At 37.2% G+C, this 19,535-nt stretch overlaps 1 non-coding gene across 1 annotated transcript; it reads right to left on the bottom strand.

The window, feature by feature from the left end:
* Window positions 1–15,588: 15,588 nt before the first annotated feature.
* Window positions 15,589–15,695, bottom strand: LOC133047361 (U6 spliceosomal RNA). Its single transcript, XR_009690727.1, has one exon. It is a non-coding gene; the product is annotated as a U6 spliceosomal RNA (small nuclear RNA).
* Between the last annotated feature and the right edge of the window lie 3,840 nt (window positions 15,696–19,535).

Here is a 19,535-nt window from a genome sequence, read left to right on the forward strand (position 1 = left end):
CCTTCTCCTCCTGACCCTAATCCCTCCCAGCATCAGGGTCTTTTCCAATGAGTCAACTCTTCTCATGAGGTGGCCAAAATATTGGAGTTTCAGCTTCAGCATCAGTCCTTCCAATGAATACCCAGGGCTGATCTCCTTCAGGATGGACTGGTTGGATCTCCTTGTAGTCCAAGGGACTCTCAAGAGTCTTTTCCAATACCACAGTTCAAAAGCATCAATTTTTCAGCGCTCAGCTTTCTTCACAGTCCAGCTCTCACATCCATACGTGACCACTGGAAAAACCATAGCCTTGACCAGACAGACCTTTGTTGGCAAATAATGTCTCTGATTTTTAATATGCTATCTAGTTTGGTCATAACTTTCCTTGCAGGAGTAAGTGTCTTTTAATTTCATGGCTGCAATCTCCATCTGCAGTGATTTTGGAGCCCCAGAAAATGAAGTCTGACACTGTTTCCACTGTTTCCCCATCTATTTCCCATGAAGTGATGGGACCAGATGCCATGAACTTAGTTTTCTGAATGTTGAGATTTAAGCCAACTTATTCACTCTCCTCTTTCACTTTCATCAAGAGGCTCTTTAGTTCTTCTTCACTTTCTGCCATAAGGGTGGTTTCGTCTGCATATCTGAGGTTATTGACATTTCTCCCAGCAATCTTGATTCCAGCTTGTGCTCCTTCCAGCCCAGCGTTTCTCATGATGTACTCTGCATATACAGAAGCAGAAGATATTAAGAAGAGGTGGCAAGAATACACAGAAGAACTGTACAAAAAAGATCTTCATGACCCAGATAATCACAATGGTGTGAGCACTCACCTAGAGCCAGACATCCTGGAATGTGAGTCAAGTGGGCCTTAGAAAGCATCACTATGAACAAAGCTAGCAGAGGTGATGGAATTCCAGTTGAGCTATTTCAAATCCTGAAAGATGATGCTGTGAAAGTGCTGCACGAAATATGCCAGCAACTTTGGAAAACTCAGCAGTGGCCACAGAACTGGGAGAGGTCAGTTTTCATTCCAATCCCAAAGAAAGGCAATCCCAAAGAATGCTCAAACTACCGCACAATTGCCCTCATCTCACACATTAGTAACGCACAAAATTCTCCAAGCCAGGCTTCAGCAATACGTGAACCATGAACTTCCAGATGTTCAAGCTGGTTTTAGAAAAGGCAGAGGAACCAGAGGTCAATTTTCCAACATCTGCTGGATCATCAAAAAAGCAAGAGAGTTCCAGAAAAACATCTATTTCTGCTTTATTGACTATGCCAAAACCTTTGACTGTGTGGATCACCACAAACTGGAAAATTCTGAAAGAGATGGGAATACCAGACCACCTGACCTGCCTCTTGAGAAATATGTATGCAGGTCAGGAAGCAACAGTTAGAACTGGACAGGGAACAATAGACTGGTTCCAAATAGGAAAAGGAGTATGTCAAGGCTGTATATTGTCACCCTGCTTATTTATCTTATACGCATAGTACATCATGTGAAACGCTGGGCTGGAGGAAGCACAAGCTAGAATCAAGATTTCTGGGAGAAATATCAATAACCTCAGATATGCAGATGCCACCACCCTTATGGCAGAAAGTGAAGAACAACTAAAGAGCCTCTTGATGAAAGTGAAAGAGGAGAGTGAATAAAGCTCAACATTCAGAAAACTAAGATCACGGCATCTGGTTCCATCAGTTCATGGCAAATAGATGGGGAAACACTGTCAGACTTTATTTTCTGGGGCTCCAAAATCACTGCAGATGGCGATTGCAGCCATGAAATTAAAAGACACTTACTCCTTGGAAGGAAAGTTATGACCAACCTAGATAGCATATTAAAAATCAGAGGCATTACTTTGCCAACAAAGTTTCATCTAATCAAGGCTATGGTTTTTCCAGTGGCCATGTATGAATGTGAGATTTGGACTAAAAAGAAAGCTGAGCACTGCAGAATTGATGCTTTTGAACTGTGGTGTTGGAGAAGACTCTTGAGAGTCCCTTGGACTGCAAGGAGATCCACCAGTCCATCGTAAAGGAAATCAGTTCTGAGTGTTCATTGGAAGGACTGATGTTGAAGCTGAAGCTCCAATACTTTGGCCACCTGATGTGAAGAACTGATTCATTTGCAAAGACCTGATGCTGAGAAAGACTGAAGGTGGCAGGAGAAGGGAACGACAGAGGATGAGATGGTTGGATGGCATTACTGACTCAATGAACACGAGTTTGAGTAATCTCTGGGAGTTGGTGATGGATAGGGAGGCCTGGCATGCTGCAGTCCATGGGGTCGCAAAGAGTCAGACATGACTGAGTGACTGTCCTGAACTGAACTGAGCCCTGGTCTAACAATTCCTTCAACTGACACTAATCTCTGGTTTTCATGTGTCCTTGATAGGATCACTTCCTTTGATTTAATTGCTATTTGAGATTTGAGCATACCAGGCGATTGAGCCCCAGATAAATTATTTTCTTAAGTTCTGGCATATACCAATAAAATTTTGAATTCAACCAAACTTGTCCAGTCAGTTCTAACAATTCTTTTTTTAAAATGTGGCTTTATTCCAATGCAATTGATACATTAAGAAAGAAATTTTGTGTAAGACAGATTTTGCATTTGTTTTTACACTGTTCTTCTGCTACAAAAGAAAAAAAAAGACAAACAGATAAAGCCAGGAAACTACACTGCTGAGTTGAGCCTCCTAAGAATGTACAAAACGTACATGATTCACACCTTAAAAGGACAGTGGTTCACATCCATTCACATCTATGTTTCACTTCCTATTGACTCAGAGAAACTTCCTTCCACATTTCACAATGACTCACAAACGGAGACCCTTCCACAAACTTCAGGTCCTTTTCAAAGTGCCATATTCATTGTATTATCTATATATTTCTTATCCATTTAATGAGTGTAAAACTGTGCTACAGTTATTATTAGGTTTGATTCTTTTTTTTTTTTTTAAACTGTTTCACTGACAGATTTTTGGAGTATCATTCCCCAATTCCTATAGTTTTAATTCCATTCTTTTGCAAAGTGTGGAGATTTTTAGACACCTGTGTTCCATTAAAGTAGATCTGAATGTGATTTGATTAAAACTTAGCAACTTAAAACAATTATAATCTTTATTTCAGGGCAAGCTTTTTGTTTTATAGCTATGATTATTTTGTTTTTCACCATCAGGGAGTGATAGCCTTTAAAATATTTACCAGTTTACTTACTGATGTATTTTATTTGATTCCAAAATTGTAGGTTTTAGATACTAAAATATATTAGTCTATAGCAGTTAACATTCCAAGAAAAAAATGCATTCCTCTTTAATTTCCTCTCTTTTTGCTAACCAATCATTGTAATATACAAATATCTGAAAATGTCCACATTTTCCTTCTCTTCTTGAAAGATAGATTTATTGAGAAGAACCAAAAGATTTTTAAAGAATATTAGGTGTTTGAAATCACATTACAAAGATTTAAGGAAAAGCTGTTTGTTATTATTATCACTATTGCTGTTATTATTTCCTTGAATACATATTTCTCTGTCCTATTTACCCTTTTCCAAAATATTTTTCTTCTTGTGTTTTTAATCAATTTAAAATTGTTTTTAATCAAGGAATACAAAAAAGTGCTTGATAATTATAGTCATCCCTTGTATGAAGGAGGAGAATCTTTAGTAATTAGCTGTGTATATGATATATGAGGTGAAAACAATTGGTTCAAATGATGTTGCACAGAAATGACTCTTTGAACTTAATTATTTTTTACCATATTCTCCATCCCACCTCTTATCCCTTTATCCAGTGATAAAGTGCTCTGAAAGTTTGATTTCTGGAGTAATGAAAGCTCAGTGAGAAAATAATAGCTGCTGAAATCCCTTTAAAGAATTTAGCAATCAAAGGTGAGTTGTCCGAAGTGCATTTACCCTGAACAAAAGTACAGTGAAGCTGCTAATTTTTATCTTTGTAATTACTCACAGCTTATTATTTTGTTGTCTGCCTGCCCTGAACGTTTTCCACATCAGTGTTATCTGCCTTAGATTTCGGTCTGTCTTGACCCAGAGTCTCTTTCCTAAATTGCTCCGTGCAATTAAGTGCTTTGTGGTTATGATAAAAAGCATCATTTTCACTGTTAGACTAGAGATCTACATACAAAGCTATATCCCATAGAGAGTAACTTCTGTCACAGAGCAACGGCTGGGTACAAACTGTATTAAGGGCGGGACAGACAATCACTCACTTTAGAACTCATGCATATCTTTTGACAAGGAGCACCAGGCGTGTGTGTGTGTGTGTGTGTGTGTGTGTGTGTGTGTGTGTGTGTTAGAGCAAGGGTTCAGTAGTTGTGGTGCAGGGGCTTAGTTGGCGCACAGCGTGTAGAACACTCCTAGACCAGGGATCGAACCCATGTCCCCTGCATTGGCAGGGCAGTCTCAAATCACTTCTTAATCTGTAACAAAGAGAACAGAAATTAAATCAGTTATAAAAGTATATATGTATATATATACACACATACACAGACAGCAGTTATAAAAATATCAATTAATAAATTTGTTAATTGGGGACCTTTAAAGGCTTTGTTGATCTCCTATGGTTTGACTTCTTAAATCTGTAGTCTATTTCTCTCACTAGTGACTCAGTAAGTGGTAAGGCATGTACATGTACAAATATAATTTAAAATATCAGACTATACTTTGTACAATGAAAAAGTCCCAGGCCATAGTCTCAAATAAATTTCAGTAACATTTGCTTAATGTCTGCTACTGCATTAGACACAAGGTCCTACAAAATAAGCAATATACTCTTCTTCAAAATTAAAGGGTTTAAAAAAAAAGTAAAGGATTTGCAAAGATGTTCACATTAGAAAAAAAGAATATGATTAGTTCAATGGGTCAGTTTCCAGAAATACAAATTTGTGACTCCTTTAAACAGCCGATAAAGCTCCCTGGAGAAATATGAAATAGCTATTCAACTTGTCTATTTGTAAAATTTTTTTTTCTTAACTTAGTTTTCAGTCTTCAATTTGCCACCAAATACCAGCTGGGTTTAAAGTAAGAAGTGTGGAAAAACCAGAAACATTTCTCAATCATGCATGTGAATAATGAAGCACCCCCTAAAGTCTTGATGAATAAACATCTTGAATGCCAAATAGATTTTCAGGGGACATATAAAGTGACAAGCATTTCTAAAGTCCTAAAGTCCATTTTCAAATTCCAAGTTATTCTTTCAAAATCCTTAAGTCTTCAATAGAAAGTATGTTTTTAAATTAAAAAAAAAAAAACCCTAAATTTGGAAAATAAAAGGTTATATTTCAGGGGCTTGGTAAGGGAATAACCCATTAAAAACAGCTTTTAAACATATAAACAGCTGGAAAAAAAAAGATAATGGAAATGTTCTGACATCTTATTATTCAGTGCCGATGAGTGTATCTCACACTTGACAAGTCTTTGCTTCCTGGTTCTGACTTGTTCACTAACTGAAAGTTTGACCTTGATCAGACCATTTCCTCTCTCAGAGCTGTGGATCTCTTATGTCAAAGGAAGATGCTTGTCTGTGAAATCTCTTTTTTTTGGTAAAACTTTTAAAGCCTTTAGAGTTCTAAAATATTATTAAATTATTTAGATACCATGGTATGATTTTGAAAACTTATTTGCTTACAGAAAAATATTTTGAAGGCCCACTAAAGTAGTATGTTGAGAGAGTCTAAAAAAATCACTTAAATGTAATATTGCTCTGACAACTGACCACTACTAGAGAGGGGTACAAGTTCTTGTTACAGTTTATCAAACGCTGATGGAGAAAAGAGCATAAGAATGTCTATTGCAAAAGTATAGACAATTAGATATAATTTGTCTTAATAGATCTGTAGATAACATGGACCATTACCTACATACTACTTGTTAAAATGTAATGTCCTCTAGCGCTCAAGTCATTGTACTGAACGCCTCGTTTGTGTGTGTGTTTATCTTGAGCAAAGCTTACTTCAAAGATCAGGGAGTTTGGGGTTAGTAGATACAAACAAATAGAATGGATCAACAGCAAGGTCCTACTGTATAGCACAGGGAACTACACTTAATATTCAGGATAAGAAATAATGGAAATGAGCATTACAAAAGAATATATATGTGTGTAACTGAATCACTCTGCTATATAGCAGAAATTAACATAGCATCAACTATATTTCAATTAAAAAGTTAAGAATGGATGATGTTAATAAAAAATTTAAAAATGAAATTAAAAAAAAAAGGAAAGCAAAGATCGATGCCCCTGAGTTAATCAGGGAAAGGTCAAAGCTCATAAATCAGTCTTACACATGTTAACTAAAACCTCAGAACTAGTGGGATCTCTCATTAGACCTTCAGTTGCAAGAGGGAGAGAGAGAAACCACAGGGCAGGCATTTTTCTATAGTAGTTTGCTTTAGTGAATTTTGGACTAGAAAACCACTAACTGAATATAAAAACATTGAAAATAGATATTTTTCATGTTTGTTTTTGTGTTGCCTGCCATCCTGACAACTAAGGGGAAAATAATGCATTTGTAGAAGTAGGTAATCTTTGTGTCTCTGAGTTTCTTATCCCTGAAATAATTGGCAGCGTGAATCTGAAAAGCAGACACAGAAAGTCATCCTTGGTTTGATGACTTTTTTGGGCTTTTCGTGTTTTCATTTTGGTGCATTTTTTTCTGACATCAAATATTAGCTTGGTGCTAAAAATCAAGAGGGGGAAATGCAAGCAGAAAAATGAGAAAAGTCAGTTCATTACTTCTCTTCTTTGTATGATGGGGCTCATGTGATTGGTGCATTAGACTTTGTAGTGTCATTTCATTCCTTTCTCTGTAGACATCAATACTAGGAAATAAAAAGCAAAGTTCTAAAGTGAGAGGAAAAGCACCAATTATATGTATGCACATGGTTTACGAGGGTTTTCAAGCTATTGATCTTCAGGTAAATGTCTAGGCTGAAGTAGATTTAAATGTGTAGGTGTCTGGGCTGTATTTTTACATTTATCATAATTAATATCTAAAAAAGGAAGGAAAAGACAAACTGTCACTCTTATTATTTCCTCCAATTGCCTCTGCAAAAGCAGGAAAGACAGGGGATTGCTTTCTATCTACTTGAAATAGACTTTTAAAGTACAGTGAATTTAAAAAATCTTTGGACACTTTTCTTAAAGTTTCCTTCAGTGAAATTGATAGGAATCAAAAATTTATATTAAAAAAAATGGCAGGGCCATTGCTCCTAGCAGAGTTACCTGAATGATTTGCTAGGTCAAGCAATCTGTCAACTATTTTCCTCTAGATCAGAGGATTAGTATATCAGGTCAGATTCTTATCCTGTATAACACTGAACAAAGTTATTTTTGGAATCTGACACAGTATATTATTTGACACTCTTAATGGGGATATCTAAGACTTGACTTCCAAAAACTGAATGGATTTTAAAGTAGAACATAATTCCTATGGTAAAGTACAGCTGTAAAGACTAAAATGCAGTTTGAATACATTCAGACTGAATCTTGAATGCTTTCTCCATTAAATAAAGAGATTGCAAATTAAAAGTACTCAAAAATTGCAGTTGACATTCAGAAACACATTAGCTTCATTCTTTTCCAAAATCACCATAGCAATTACTCTAAACTTTAATTGGCTAAAATTTTTCATCATTGAAACACTGATTTTTAAGAGACAATGTTTTTTTCTGCCTTGGACTTAACTTTTTTAGAATTTTAAATCCATTCCTCTACCAGTTCCTAAAATGATTGAGCACATTTGCATTTTGTCTTTCCAGGGAAGGCATTCTTTTTCTTGAACTCTCTTATGCTGGCTTCTTATGCTTGGTCAGATGCTGTGAGCATCTTATGCCAAACAGCTATAGCTTCCATGCCAATCTACATTTCTCAAGGAAAAAAAATGGAAAAACTTGTACACAGGGATCTGAGTTATATTTAGAGATCTCAATTAGGATTTAGTCAATTCTTAACTATTTCTTTGTGACATTATCTTTACATTTTCTTCTCAATTTAACTTCAGTTTATGATACTGCTTTATTGTTTAAATATTTATTACCTTAAAATTACCCATTACAACATAATACATTCAAACTTATATTCCTTCCTTCATGCTGCTGCTGCTGCTGCTAAGTCACTTCAGTCATGTCCGACTCTGTGCGACCCCATGGACGGCAGCCCACCAGGCTCCTCTGTCCCTGGGATTCTCCAGGCAGGAATACTGAAGTGGGTTGCCATTTCCTTCTCCAATGCATGCATGCATGCTAAGTCACTTCAGTCGTGTCCAACTCTGTGTGACCCCACGGACAGCAGCCCACCAGGCTCTGCTGTCCGCAGGATTCACCAGGCAGGAATACTGGAGTGGGTTGCCATTTCCTTCTCCTCCTTCCTTATGTTCAGTTAATTAGTTATTTTTTCATTCAGCAACCCCCGGTGCTGACACAGTGCTAGAAACAACATGGAAAGAGGTGTGTTCTAGGATCTAAAACTACTTGTAAAGGCCAGACAAACAAACAAGTACATTGAAATGTTAAGAGATCAAAGGCAGGAGGATATGCAGGGGACTCTGGGGGCCCAAAGGAAGGTTTGGTTTTTACCATCTGGGAGAGAGGAGATGAAACAGAAGCCTTGTGGGTGCAGATGATGCATGACCTGAATGTTCAAAGGTGTTTTTCCAGATGGTCAATTGATGAAGGTACTGTCCCTCCAAGGGGAGAACCAGAGACAAAACAGGCTGGGATAACAGCAGGGTGAATTCAGGAAACAAGGAGCTCAGCCTGGCTAAAGCAGAATGAGAGACAAGGCACAAGAATGAGTCAAACCCCATTTAATGGATGATACCAAGATGGAGTGTGGCCTTCAAACAGCAAAAGAGGGTCAGGGGAAGAGTCAGCAAAGTTAGCAAGAAAAAAGAGAAAAGAATATGACACATTTTTTTTTTTTCCTTTTACAGTGAACACACCAGATACTGGAAGAAATAGAGATGAAACATTTCAGAGTCTGGCTTTTGCTTCTGGTTAACAAAATCTTTACTACAGTGAAATAAAAACAGAAGTATAGAAGAGATGGAGATAAGTTGCTTTCCTTTATGGAATGACAAGAAGCGTGGACTACAGAATTCTCAGAATATGAGGACCCAAATATATTCTTAATTCCATCTCTTTCACCAGTGTTCGGTAAATACACAGCTAAATATACAATTATATTCTATTAGTTTCTGTAAAAGTCATATGACAAAAGCAAAACCATAAACCTATGATTGAGAAAAAAATTATATGATTGAAACTATAAACTCTATATTTGTAGAAATAACATATACAACAACAATAACAAAAAGGACAGGAGTAGATAAAAGGAACTCGTTTTGCAAAGTTCTTAGATTTCATTTAAAATGCTATAAAATTAACTCTAAGTGGATCATGGTAAATTAATAATGCATGTTGTAATCCCATAAACATTCATTAAAAATAATGTAAAACTGTACATTTGAAAAGTCAACAGACACATTCAAAACAAAAAAGTTTAATTTTTAAAAAGGCAAGCAAGAAAGAAGACAGGAACAAATATGTAGATGAGAATAATAGAAAACAAATAGAAAGTTATAGTTTCATTTTGGTTTTAAAATTAAAAAAAAAAAAATCCAGGTGAAGAATATCTGTCTTTTAATAGGAAGAAATCATGTATTTACATATAATGTAATTTGTGAGATGAGATGGCAAATTCTGTTTTTTTTTTTTTTTTGGCAAATTCTGATTTATCCATGAAGGAGAAACTGGTATAGGACATGACCTTCCAAACAATTAGAAAACTGGACCAAATATATGAAACAATTATTTTCAGACATTGGCCAACAGATAGCAGAGCACTGTAGTTCCTTAAGAAATGAGTTAAATCCTACCTGCCAGAGGCAATATAAGCACATAATAAGATGACTGCTTTTCAGAAACATGGAAGTCAGAAAGAAATGAAACAGTATTCTTAAAATGCTAAAAGAATTTTTACATCCAACAAAATATTTTCCAAAAAAGCAGGCAAATAAAGGCTTTAAATTACTTATTTAAAAGTTTTTGAGATATAATTGGCATAGAACAGTATATTAGTTTCTTGTGTGCAATATGATTCAATATTTGCATATATTGCAGAATGATAAGAACAATAAGTCTAGTCAACATCTGTAACCATACATAGTTATAATTTTTTTTGTTGTGATGAGAACTTCTAAGATTTACTCTCTTCAATTCAGTTGCTTAGTCGTGTCCCACTCTTTGTGACCCCCTGGACTGCAGCAAGCCAGGCTTCCCTGTCCATCACCAAGTCCTGGAGCTCGCTCAAACTCATGTCCATCAAGTCAGTGATGCCATCCAACCATCTCATCCTCTGTCATCCCCTTCTCCTCCTGCCTTCAATCTTTCCCAACATCAGGGTCTTTTCTAACGAGTTAGTTCTTCGCGTTAGGTGGCCGAAACATTGGAGTTTCAGCTTCAGCATCAGTCCTTACAATGAATATTCAGGACGGATTTCCTTTAGGATTGACTGGTTTACTCTGTTGGTAACTTTTAAATATGCAATGTAGTATTATTAATTATAGTCACCATGCTGTACATTATAGCCACAGGACTCATTTATTTTATAACTGGAAGTTGTAACTTTTGATCCTCTGCATCCATTTTACCCACCTTCCCATGTGCCCACTTCCAGTTCCTGGCATCTACCAGTCGGTTCTCTGTATTTATGATCTCTGTTTTTTCTTTTTTAATTCCATGTATAAGTGAGACCATAGAGCATTTTCCTTCCTGTCTGACATTTTACTTAGCCTAATGCCCTTAAGGTCCATACATGCTGTTGCAGATGGCAAGATTTCATTCTTTTTTAAGGCTGAATAATATTTCATGGTATGCATATATCACATTTTCTTTATCTGTTCATCCATTGATGGACAATTAGATTTGCTTCCATGTCTTGGCTGCAATTAATATAGAGCTGCACTTTTTTTTTTCAGATTTTTGTTTTCTTTGGATAAATACCCAAGTATGGAATTGCTGGATGATATGGTAGTTCTTTTTTTACATTTTTGAGGAACACCCACACTGTTTTCCATACTGACTGCACCAGTTTATATTTCCACCAGTAGTGTACAAGGCTTCCATTTTCTCCACAACCTTGGCAACACTTGTTATTTTTTGTTTTTTTGATTCTAACAGGTGTGAGAAGATATCTCACTGTGGTTTTGATTTTCATTTCCCTGATGATTAGTGATTTTAAGCATTTTTTTATGCACCTGTTGGCTATCTGTACATGTTCTTTGGAAAAAAAAAATGTATGTTCCGATAGTTTGCTCATTTTTAATCTAATTAATGGTATATTGATACTGACTTGAATGAGTTCCTCATATATTTTGGATATTACCTCCTTATCAGATATATGATTTGTAATTATTTTCTCCCATTGAGTAGGCTGCCTTTTGTTTTGTTGCAGAGGCTTTTTAGTTAGCTGTAGTCCCACCTGACCTGCCTCTTGAGAAACCTGTATGCAGGTCAGGAAGCAACAGTTAGAACTGGACATGTGACAACAGACTGGTTCCAAATAGGAAAAGGAGTATGTCAAGGCTGTATATTGTCACCCTGATTATTTAACTTATATGCAGAGTACATCATGAGAAATGCTGGGCTGGAAGAAGCACAAGCTGGAATCCAGATTGCTGGGAGAAATATCAATAACCTCAGATATGCAGATGACACCACCCTTATGGCAGAAAGTGAAGAGGAACTAAAAAGCCTCTTGATGAAAGTGAAAGAGGAGAGTGAAAAAGTTGGCTTAAAGCTCAACATTCAGAAAACTAAGATCATGGCATCTGGTCCCATCACCTCAAGGGAAATAGATGGAGAGACAGTGGAAACAGTGGCTGACTTTATTTTTTTAGGCTCCAAAATCACTGCAGATGGTGACTGCAGCCATGAAGTTAAAAGACGCTTACTCCTTGGAAGGAAAATTATGACCAACCTAGATAGCATATTAAAAAGCAGAGACATTACTTTGCCAACAGAGGTCCATCTGGTCAAGGCTGTGGTTTTTCCAGTGGTCATGTATGGATGTGAGAGCTGGACTGTGAAGAAAGCTGAGTGCCAAAAAATTGATGCTTTTGAACTGTGGTGTTGGAGAAGACTCTTGAGAGTCCCTTGGACTGCAAGGAGATCCAACCAGTCCATCCTAAAGGAGCTCAGTCCTGGGTGTTCACTGGAAGGACTGATGCTGAAGCTGAAACTCCAGTACTTTGGCCACCTGATGTGAAGAGTTGACTTATTGGAAAAGACCCTGATGCTGGGAGGGATTAGGGTCAGGAGGAGAAGGGGACGACAGAGGATGAGATGGCTGGATGGCATCACTGACTCGATGGGCATGAGTCTGAGTAGATTCCGGGGGTTTGTGATGGACAGGGAGGCCTGGCATGCTGTGATTTATGGGGTAGCAAAGAGTCGGACATGACTGAGTGACTGAACTGAACTGAACTGAACTGAGTCCTACTTGTTTACTTTTGCTTTTGTTGCAAGACTTCTTTAGAGAAACAAAAGCTGGAAGAATTGCTAGCAGATATTAACTACAAAAAATATTAAAGTTCTTCGGTTGAAGGTATATGTTCCCTGAGGGAAAACTATATGTATAAAAAGGACTCAAAAGTGCCAGAAGTGGTAAATTAATAGTAAATATAAAATATTTTCTTTTTTTAATAATAAAATATATATAACATAAAATTTACCATTTTAATATTTAAGTGTACAGATCAGTAGTATTAAGTACATTCACACTATGTACTCTCACTAAGTACATTCACATGACCACCATCCATCTCCAGAACTTTTTCAACTTCCATAAAATTCTTCTTTTGTTTTATTTTTCACATGTTTAAATGATATTATACTATTTAAAGTGAAAATAATGACAATGTATTTTGTGACTGATGACATATATATGAGTAAAGTATTTGATAACAAGAGGACCAAGTGCAGGAGATATAAGTTTATACTGTAATATGCTCACATTATACATAAAGAGGTATAATGATATCTTGATATTGAATAAATAGCTTAAATAATTTAATAATTTTAAAAGCAAGTTATGAAAAGTTGAGAGGCATATTGTAAGTTGTAGAGAAGTCACTAAAAATATAAAACAGGGGTTTTCCTGGCGGTCCAGTGGTTAAGAATCCACATGCCATTGCAGGGGACACGGGTCTGGTCCCTGGTCTAGGAAGATGCCATACGCCACAGCTGTGGGGCAACTAAGCCTGCGTGCCACAACCGCTCAGCCAGCACTTTGGAGCCTGTGAGCCGCAAGCACTGAGGCCAAGTGCTGCAACTACTGAGGCCCACGTGCCTAGAAGCCTGTGCCCCACAACAAGAGACACCTCAACTGGAGAGTAGTCTCCCCATCCACAGCTAGAGAAAGCCCTCAAGTAGCAGTGAAGGCCCAGCACAGCCAAAAGTAAATAAATAAATAGTAATTATATATATATATATATATATATACACACACATATATATAACAAATAGATATTGCTAATAAACAGTGAAGAAAAAATTGAATACTACAAGATAATTATATGATCCAAAAGAAGCAAAAGAGGGAAAAAGTCAACAAAGAAATGGGACAAACAGAAACCAATAGTAACTTGGTAGGCTTAAATGCAACCCTATCAATAATTACATCAATTCAAATGATTTAAATGTACCAATTAAGAGGCAAAGACTGTCAGAACAGATGAATAAAGAAGTTTTCAATTACATGTTGTCTACATGAGATATATATTTAATATAATGACATGGGCTTAAAAGTTAAAGAATGGATAGAGATGTATCATGCATTATAAAGCTGTTATGATTCACTGAGAGAGATATAGCATCACTTATGTTATAGTCCTGCCAAGAATGCATCCCCTGAATTTAATCACAAGACAAACCCAATCAGAGGGTCATTTGTCCCACAAAATAGCTGACCTATCCTCTTCAAAAGTGTCAAAGTTATAAAAGCCTAGCAAAAACTGAAGAATTGGCCCAGACTAAGGGGGAGTAAAGAGCCTTGTAAGAGGTGATTCTGAACTGGATTCTTTAAATATTAATAAACATTATTGGGACAGTTGGCAAACTTGAATAGGGTTCAAAGAGGTGGCCTAAAGAGTTAGACCAGTTAGCTGATAATGTTGCATCAATGTTTACTTTCTGATCTTGATGACTGCATTTTTTTTGATGTGGGAGCATGTTGAATGTCTTTGTAGGAGATATATGCTTAGGTATTCAGGGCATTGAGGCTTCAGATTGGCAATTTATTTTCACGTGGAACAGGAAAGAAATTCTTTGTGCTACTTAATGCACCTCTCCTTATGTTTGAGAATTTTTTAAAGTTTAAAATTGACTATAAAATAATGAACAATAATTCCAATAACACTCAACTTCTCAATAGATGCTAGAGATAGAGGGGTAGTGGCTTCAAAATTCTGAGGGAAATTGTTTTTCAACAAAGAATTCAACACCCAAACCATCTATTAATCAAGCACGAGGGTAGAAGAGATTTTCAGATAGACAAGAACTTAGAAAGCTCTGTCAGAACTGAAAAACCTACTCTATTAAAATAAGGGAAGAAAAAAAATACATCCATTGGTGAAGAGATATATTAAAATAGTAGCATTCAGGTGGCCTAAAGTGTTAAAAGAGGTGGCCAAGAATAGTCAAATCAGGAGGTGGATGGTAGGAGGTGTGGAAACTACTATTCTTCATTTAAAAATAGGTACATGCATTATTTTAATCATGATGTAAAAGAATTATATTCATTAAAATAGTGAAATATGGGAAAGTGAGTGAATGAGTAAAGACAGTAGGTGAAAGCTATCCTTAACAATAAAACGATGGAGAATTCAGGAAACAGCTAGAGAAGGAACACAGGTTTGAGACATTTTTTTTTTCCTTCTAAATTAAGAGAAATAAGCATGATTTTATAATCTGAAGGAAAGCCAGAAAAGTGGGTAATCAAATAAAAAGTTCTAGAAGGAGTGCTTTTTCAATTATGCTGGTAGAAAGTACACGATATGCCATGTAGATAGAAATAATTTGTAGTTCTGTGTGCTATAGAGAGCCCCACTTTTCCCCATACAGATCATCTGTTGAGAAAAAATGGGACATAAAGAGGCTTTCAAAGCTTGGTTTAGATCTGAAGTCATATTTGTGGCTCATGGTTGAGGGAGCTGAATGAGTAACATTGGGTTGCTGAGCAGCATTGAATGGTCCAGTTGAAAAGACAATGCACATTTTCTTTTTTTATTTATTTTTATTAGTTGGAGGCTAATTACTTTACAATATTGTAGTGGTTTTTGTCATACATTGACATGAATCAGCCATGGATTTACATGTATTCCCCATCCCGATCTCCCCTCCCACCTCCCTCTCCACCCGATTCCTCTGGGTCTTCCCAGTGCACCAGGCCCAAGCACTTGTCTCATGCATCCAACCTGGGCTGGTGATCTGTTTCACCCTTGATAATATACATGTTTCGATTCTGTTCTCTTGAAACATCCCACCCTCGCCTTCTCCCACAGAGTTCAAAAGTCTGTTCTGTACATCTGAAAAATATGGAATGCTTCATGAATTTGCGTGTCATCCTTGCACAGGGCCCATGCTAATCTTCTCTGTATCGTTCCAATTTTAGTATATGTGCTGCCGAAGCGAGCACCAAACGCACATTTTCAATAGCGCTAGCTGTATAATTATATACTTCTTTTCCCTCAAGTGTTATCATAGTTGTGGGTATAGGGATTTCAGACTTCACTAATGGATACCAACAAGTGATAACCAAGGGGGTGGTCTAAACTTTTCCAGGAGAAAAGGAAGTGAAACTATATGGGGATGATAGGCAGGATTAAGAGGGAGGGGTTGAAAAACTGGAGGTCAAATGCACTGAAATAGCAGTCAGAGTGAGCTTATAGAAGCTCCAAACTAGGATGCTGTGAAATCATATGCCAGGCATGAATGGGTTTAGTGAGAGGGAGACTTGGGATTGGTTCTGATGATTTTAAAAATTTGCCATCCCAAGGAAGCTCATTGGTGGAAAAGAAATCCATAAAATAAGCAGGGTTCATTGTGTAGAAGGAAGAAAAGCAGCAAGTGGTGCCCTGGGAATGGGAAGTTTCTCCAGTTGTTTTGAGGAAGTCAGGTTGACTTAGAGTCTCTTCACTGTGTCCTTTGTATCCTGGGGCTGACATTTCTTGGATGAATCAAACTTCGCCGCATTAAACTATGTGTGAATGATAAACCACCTACTATGAAGTTGGCCTTTTCTAGTTTTCTATCTTGGCACCAATTTAACACCTTAGTCCTTTCTAGCAAGGTTGTTTTTTTTATTTATGCTTTCGATTTCTTTTGCACTTCAGTGATAGTTGTCTTGGCACACAGTCCCAGCTGCAGACAGCTTTTATTTTTAGATTTCTTTATTCAGAAAGAGTAGTCCCTGTTTAGGGATTTCACTGTCATTCTAAGCTTGCCACTGAGCTACGACCCTGCAGCTTTCTTCAAATTCAAGTCACTGGGGAAACCTTTTGAAATGCTGAGAAGACAAGACAACATTTTGTACAAGGGAGAAAAGGCAACCAAAAAGAGATTCCAGAACCAAGCAGATACCGTGAAAAGGACGGGAAAGTGAAGACTGTGACAGGAGCCAAAGGACAAAAGACAATGCATCAAATCCTTAATAAGCCAGTCAGCCAATAGCATCAAGACCAAGGGCAGTAACTTGTAGCTAGAAGTCTGCAAACAGGGAAGGAACTTCTTGCTTCATATATCCCAAAGTACCACCCACGGTACTACAGGTCATAAAAATACTTCCTGTTGTTGAAATAAGGAAGTCACTTCCTAGTTCACAATGTTAGTGAACTGGTTAGATTTTGAGGATTCTCCTTGAAACTCATTCAGGTATAGATTTTCAAAGAGTTTATTATTTGAGTTCAATAACCTTATGTGGAACCTGTATTTTATTTTATTTTATTTTTTTTGGAACCTGTATTTTAAAAAAGGAATAACAGAGTTAAGTACTATGTGCCTAGATAGTGAAAATATATTTACCTAAGCATTGGCATATTATAAAGGATATGTTCAAATCACTTTTCCCAATATTTAGCAATCCTAGTTATGATGCACGAAAGATGAACAAATATCCTATAAAGTATTGAGTTGACCAAAAATTTCATTGGGATTTTCCATAAGATCTTATGAAAAACCTGAATGAACATTTTGGCTAACTCTGTAATTATAATTAAACGTAAAGGTACAATTTAGGGCATGAAAGGCATGCCTTAAAACATGGGTGTCAGGAGCAATATATTCTTCAAATGATGTCCCAGTATGCCACATTTTGGTCTGTTTGAAGAGCCTAGAAGTGATGATGGTTGGAAGAGGATGCAGAAAGAAAGTACAGGGCAACTGCGAAGTTGCAGAAGGAAAGTACTGGGAAAGCATTAAAATTCTGTGGCTCCCAAATAAGGCCCTTCTTATCTCAGAAGGTTGTAAGAATGATTTTTCAGTCATTTATTTCTTAAAAATGAAATTTTAGTCTAAACACTTCAGTCACTTGAGGTATACCTAGGAAATACTGGAATACCATTAACCATTTAAACTAACTCTGATGTAGCAACTCCTGCCCCCACTTATAGATTCCCTTCTGGTTATTGCTTCTGCTCTCCCCATATGTGGGTCTCCACCAAGGTTCATTCATTCTCAGCAGGATGAGAGGGAACCGAATAAGCAGGGGCAGGAGCGCACACAGCCTGGGCTCAGCGGTCCTGGCTTCATGTCCTATGAGTCTGGCTTTGTCTCTACTTGCTTTGGCTTGCCTGGCAATTTCAGATAGCCTGCCTCTTGGGCCACACATTTTACTTTTACCCCTTCTGTTTCTGCTAATCATCTAGAAGCTGTTTGTTGGGGCCTCTAAAACTCCTGGCTTGCTCTGAGTGCTAATACTTATGTTTGTCCTCTTGACTCTTTCTTTGTTTCCCTAACATTTTAAAACATACTTTTCCCCAGTTTTAGGGCTTCTTCTGACCTCCACTGTGCCCTGTTCTACATAATCTGCTGTAATTAGTGTTGCCTGAAGGAAGCTAATCAACCAATATTCAAAATTCATAAAAACTTTGAAGTGAGCAAAAAAACTTGTATTTTTTTTTCAATACATTCCCTTAGATTTGACTATCAACTTTCAGAGTCAAAAAGATGTCAATCAGCAGCCATACGTGACAAATAACTTCTGGGGGTGGTGCAATGATCATGGGTCAGGCCCTCAGCTCTACTGTGTCATGACTTTGATCAGGATAACAACAACAATGATGATGACAACAGTAGTAATAATAATTGCTTCCCCTTAGTCTTGGCACAAAGTCTGGTAAACAGAAACTGCTCAATATGTGCTATTACAGTGATGGGTATAAATGTGTAATGATCGCCAAGATTTAGATTGACTTTTACAGGGACTTTGTCTAGCAGCTCCCTGGCGCCCCAAAACCTGTCACATCTATGGCATTCCCTCTTACCTTAGCAGAGTTTCTCCGTATTATTACTGCACTGTTTTCTAGAATGTCCACGTCTACACTTCTAGCTTTGTGGAAATATTTTCTCTCCCAACAGTCTCTCTCCCAACTCCTCCCAAGAGTCAACCAGGCTGACATGTTTCGCCTGGTATGCTGGTCCCTGTCTAGTCAGATGCTTCTGTCCTGTGACACGCTTACCAGAGGTGTATCTCTCATCAGTTGACCTTAGGAATTACTTGGAAAGATTCCCTCCCGAACCTCAACCCCTCTGGCTCAACCATTCATACCTCATCACCAACGACGATCAGGAAACAAAGTCGGTATGGAAACGGCACCTCATTCATTCTCTAGATCTTTTCCTCATTGTGAGAAGCCTCACAGTCCGTAGGTTAGGATGATTTATGTTGCTCTGTCCCTATAGTTCTTCCTTGGCTCTCATATAGCACTTGCTGCTTGTGACTGTAATTGGTTGTTTTCAGCATGTCTCTCTTTCAAAACTCTAAGCTTTATGAAAACAAAGAAAAAGGACATACCTCCTGATTATGGCTTTATTCCAACTTCCCAGCCCAAGGATTGGCAAGTATCACAGAGGGGTTAAGAGCTTATGATCTGGAGCCTGGCTGCTTAGCTCAATTTATGACTCCACCTCTATTATCTGTGTCGATTTTGATGAGTTACTTAAATTACTTGTATTTTAGTTTACATGCTTGAAAGATAGGTATTTTAATAATAATGTTTATCTCTTAGAGAAGATTAAATACATTACTAAGGATAAAGGACTTAAAATGGTGCTTGGCACAGAGTAAACAGCTATTAAAGTAGGATCTCAATAAATATTTGATGGATTAATAAATGTCATGGTAGGTCCAGCCATCAGCATTCTGTAGACATCATTTAATCAATCTGAATAGTCCAGCTGCCTTGAGAGGGTCTTGATTATTTTTCACACATGTTTTTCATTTACTGCCTCTCAAGTTTTACTGTATTTGTGTCAAATC

This window comes from Dama dama, chromosome 26, assembly GCF_033118175.1.
Source record: "Dama dama isolate Ldn47 chromosome 26, ASM3311817v1, whole genome shotgun sequence".
NCBI classification, from domain to species: Eukaryota; Metazoa; Chordata; class Mammalia; order Artiodactyla; family Cervidae; genus Dama; species Dama dama.